Source organism: Gavialis gangeticus, unplaced genomic scaffold, assembly GCF_001723915.1.
Source record: "Gavialis gangeticus isolate Ggan-Ray unplaced genomic scaffold, GavGan_comp1, whole genome shotgun sequence".
NCBI lineage: Eukaryota > Metazoa > Chordata > Crocodylia > Gavialidae > Gavialis > Gavialis gangeticus.
The window spans coordinates 20,520,734-20,526,026 of record NW_017729014.1 but is presented as its reverse complement, the minus strand read 5'-3'; positions in this window follow the sequence as shown (position 1 = coordinate 20,526,026).

Genomic DNA, 5,293 nt, shown 5'->3' with positions numbered 1-5,293 from the left:
AAATCCCTTTCTGAACTGGAGAAGCTGCCCTCCTTGCTGTCTGGCAATCTCACAAGGTCCCTTCCAGCCCTACATTTCTGTGAATAATGCTGCTTTGATGCTAGGCTGGCCATAAAGCTGATAAAAGGGGGGAGCTGGGAATCCAGGTGGCACCAGAGCTGAGAGCTGGGGAAGGGGGAGATGAGTGGCACTCTCTCTGCCTTCTGCTTCGTCACAGCAGAACAGGCTGGTCTTTAACCCGATGGGTTTTCTGAAGAGGACATCTCCCTTGGAGGCTACCCATGTGCAGGGAGCATGTGTCCTGGTCATTCCCTCACCAGGGCTAGGGGAGATGAATCTGGATGTTGGCTGTATGATAGCTCCCAAACGAGAACGGTAGCTCTGTGCAGTGCCAGCCCTACACATCTGGAGCCAGATTCTTTGCTGGCACAATGGAGTCCATGGAAATGGAGACGTAGGAAACTACCGCTCTTTCTCCTATCAATAAATACATCTGAGCTTTCTGCATTGCATAGAAAAGGCAAGAGACGGGGGATCGCCAAACAGCAACACACTTCCTCCAAGGAACTTTACAGCCCCCGTTGCACCTCCATCTTGCTCCCCCTTGATGGGGAGCAGAATGCTCCTCGCTCACCTTCCCATGCGTGCGTGTGTGTTTGCACAATGTTCCCCATCCCTCACTCTGCGTGTAAAGCGTGTCACCGGACCTTTAAATAATGATATCAAGACGACTTGTTTATCAGGCCGATTCCTCTGAAATCATAAAAGCATTAATAACGTCTGCCCGTTCCCGAGCAAGCTGGCACATTTGCATTCCTTTAAAGGACAGCATGACTTTCCCAGGGTGAAGCCTTCCCTTTTGCATCTCTAATTCGAAGCTGGTTCCAGAGAGATTTTTACCGGCTGGAGACTTTGCCATCCCCTTGTCATGGGGCCTTTGCTTTTAAAGGAGCGAGGGAACAAGAGCATGAGAACGGACGGGAGGAAAAACACGCAAGCAAGGAAAGAATGGGGTAAGCGAGTCTGTTCAAAAGTGTCCATTTATCCATCAAGGTGTATTTGAGATATAATTTCTGTTGATCAGTGATAGCTATGTGAGCGCTTGTGTCTCCCAGAGAGATAAAAAACCTAGCTGGCTGGGGAGAATACATGTGTAACGATGGGCAAATTGAGCACCGGTAGATGGTGAAGGAGCAGAGAGGCATACAGCATATACCAGAGGAGCCCACACCTTGCTCCAAATCAGGGGCTAGAGGAGGGAACAAGGGAACAAGGCGAAGGATGAGAGATGATCCCTGCATTGCGTCCAGCTTCTGGACTTGTCGAGCCAATGGCGAATGTATCCATGACCACTGGCTGGTTTCCTTTTCATGACGAGAGAAGGGCCCGAGTCACGAAGGTAAGGTCTGGACTTGGGCTGGAGTCTGAAGCCTGCAGACCTCAAGCTCCAGGAGAACAAGGAGAGGAACTGGTGGTTTGCTGTGGGATCGGAAAGCAATTTTGCTTTTTTCGGTGCTGTGAGCGCCGAACGTTGAAGAGGCGTTTTGACATTTTTGGCTTCTCGGAGGGGATCGCTGCTACAGGACACCGAGCTAGATGGAGCTGGGCCTCTTGCACAGCCTCAAACCCTCCATTGTCATTCAGAGACAGGCCTGATTCAGACCCTAGAGTATAGGGACGTTTGGACCCACAGCTTCACTAGCTAGGAGGAACGCCCCCCGGGGCCAACCCTGCTTGCAGTTAACGCTCAACCTTTTCCTGCCGGTAACTTCACCAGCACCCAAGTTGCAAGTTCTGTCAGAGGCAAACGAGTCCCTTTCCCAGCCCTCGTACCCATCTGTGAAAATGTCTGATGGTAGCAAATGCCCACTCTCCGCGTTGGATGCAACCCTACAAGATTATATTTCTGCTGCATCCGAAGCCCAGCTGACTACTTTAGTTTGAGCAGTTCCTTCATTTTTGATGGATTTGTGCTGACAACCCCCCTAGGCACTGGGGAAACCCTGTTACCATCATTGTAGGTATGGAAAAGTGAGACTCAGGAGGGTGAAGGGACTTGCCTTGAGGTCACCCAAGGAGTCTGTAGCAGAGGCACTTCTTAGACCCACACCTGCCCAATACCACACGTAGCACCCCAACCACTGGTCCTTACAGCCTCTCAACAGCTCATTTGTTTTAAGGAGCTCGTTTGGAGACTAAATCTTCAGTTCATTGTTATTAATTTCGTTCTGCACTTTGTCCCTAATCCTCGCATCAATACAGTTCCTTGTGACCAAAAGGCTACGCCAGGGTCTCAGCGCTGTAGGTCCTCTGCCACTATCAAGTCCATGATCAAATAAAACTAGACCTCATTAACATACAACCTTTGCTTCATTCCTATGCAAAATGTAACTGAGGCTTTTACTGGAGAAAAAGAAAAGGGCAGAGAACCCATCTCATTGTCAGGAATTTTAAGAACTAATTGATCTTAGACCTGGTAGTATCTGCCAGCGCTGGGTCTCAGGGTGGGGTGTCCTATTTTAAATACAAGTCTTAGCCTGCAAGATTTTGTAATAGCGGTATTAGTACTCAAAATGGTTTTCCACCATAGCTTACAAGGCACTTCTGGAAGCACTCATGCGTTCCCAAGACAAGGGCAGAGCAGGCCGAATTAGTGCGAGTCTGCAGGCGGGCGGGACAGATTAATGTGCCGCTGAGGCCCCTCTTACCAAGCAGCAAAATGCAAAGCCAGTCCCCGTGGCCCCTGTCCCCTGCATTGGCAGGGAGGCCTCTTCTACTGCAAGTTACAGTCATACCAACAAAGAGGGATTTGAAACCAGTGGAAAAAACCCTGTATGAAGACTCTTTACTCTACTTAACCCTGGCTTATGTCAATTTAGCTTCACTTGAATTAAGAGTGTCTGGAAATCCTTTGTGTAGGTTTGACTCAAACCACATTTTCAGCTGAATTCAAATTCAATGGAACAACTTGGGATTAAAGGCTACCCAGTAGCCCATGCCCTAGGGAAGGTAGATGGGGAGTTTCTTCTCCTGCCTCCCATCTCAGCACTCAGGGAGCAGGGACATGTGACGGCAAACTAAAAACTAACAAAAGAAACTGCTTTGCCGCAGAGCACATCATTAGACTCTGGACCTCCCTGACACAGCCTAGCCCCCCGGGGTTGGGTACTTCGCAAGATGTAGGGAGAGATCAGCCATCGGCATATGTGACGTACACAGCCAAGGCCACCAAAAATGGCTGAAGTGAGATTAAGCACTCAAGACAATCTCTAGTCAAGGCCAGGATGTGGGGGCAGATTATCCTACATTTGCTTACACTTTGCTCTGAAGCATCTGGTGCTAGCAGTGGCCAGGGACAGGAGACTGGGCTAGATGGACCTTGTTGCCAGTCAGGCATTTCCTATGCTTTTCTCTATATCTTGATACAGGGTTGAAGCTTGACGCTGTGGCAACGGCGTGGGACTTGCCCAAGGTCACACAGCAAACCAGTAGCAGAGGCAGGACTAGAGGAGCAGTCTCCCGATGCGGATGACTTCCGGCAGAAACTTTGCAACGGAGGGTAAACAGAGCGCACGCGCAGTAAGTGTATATTATAGCTGTTAAATTTAAAGCACCCCCTTGATCCCGGGGTTTTAATGCTCAGATTGTGACAGGGAGAGAAGAGCCATGAAATTGCTATTGAGGCTTCTTATTTGAATCTTAACTCAGCCTTTCATGAGGCAGAGATGAGAAGACACGGCAGGGCCAGATAAGGACACGGGCTGATTTAAAGCAGAACTCCTTTCCTGGCACTAGTTTCACCCGCCACCTTCACATCCTTGAAGCATATGCTTTTTGCACAACCCATCCCATTTAACTGGGAAATCCTCTTAATTGGGCCACCTCCCACAGAACAGATTTAAGCCCAGTTATAATTAATATTGCAGCCATATGCTACAGGTGCACGTGCACTACTGCCCTCCCCTGGTTGGCACCAGAACTACTGCTCCATGTGTCCTGGGGCCTACACTGCAGACGTACTTTGGGTTTCTCTTCCTGGCTTAGGTGGCAAGTTTCCTAGGCTGCCTGGTCATGAAAGCTGAGTTTTATCCCTACCAGTGCTGGTGAGGAGAGGGGCTATAATGAGATGATGAAGCCCACCTGGCTATGGGTTAGTTGCAAAACCAGCGACTCCTATTTAATAGGAATGATAGATTTAATTAACCAGAAACCCTATGTGTGCGTATTATACGCGAGAGCTTTCCAGTGATGGATGTGTATGTGGCCCTAGAGCCCAGATTCAGAATAACAACCAGACAATTTATGACACAAAGAGTTTTCACTGAAAAGTTGAGTTTTGTCAAAAACAACCAAAAAAGCATCCCCCTCCCCATGACAAGTCTCATTTGCAACAAAACCCCTTGGGGTTTTGCTGAAAAACTAACACCTGGGGAAAAAATGGCAAAAATTTGGAATAATAATATTTGGAGCTAATGAAAAATTGATGAAATGTTTTGCCTTTGTCAAAATGTTTGGGGGGAGGGGGGCTCCACTCCTATATACATAAAATTAACAGGATCCAGGAGTCCTCGCCCCCAGTCCTGCTGCTCTTAGGTGCTAGATACTAGGCACTATATCTAGACTCCAGCTTTTTAGTTCCTACTTCTTCAGTATGCACTTTCTTCCTCCCCTCCTCCAGCCAAGGGCAGAAGGGAAAAGGCCCATTCTCGCACCGGCTGTGACTTGGGCCTCCTACAGAGACTCGCTCCCTCCTGGGAGAATCGCTGCTCTTCCAGGAGAAACCACAAGGGTGCAGGCTTTTTCTCCCAGGGTAAAAATGGCTGCTCCAGGAGCAAAATAACCTGGGAACCACCAGGGTTACATCACTCCTGGGGTCTTTCTGTAACAGGTTGCAGACTCTCCAGGCTTGGAGCAGGGCGATTCCAACTCCTCCTGTTGCAACTCTCCTGGGAGAGCCAAGGTCTTCCCATGTTACAACCAGTAGTCCCGGAGCTCTTCCTCGCCTGTCCCGGGCGTGCTGCCCCCCCGCGCCGTGCCGGGTGCGGGGGCGGTGTCGGGAAAGGGGAGGCGCTGCGGGCCGGGGCCGGGGCTGGGCTTCCCCTCGCGAGTCATTGCCGGAGAGGAGCCGGAGCCGGAGCCGGAGCCGGGCGGGGAGGCTGCTCCCGCCGCCGGGGAAGGGTTAAGCGCCGCCGGGGGTGGGGGGAGCGTCCCTCCCTCGCCGTTTGCGGCACGAAACCGGCTTAAAGGAGCAGCGCGCAGGATTACGGGGAGCGGGAGCGGGAGCGGGAGCGGG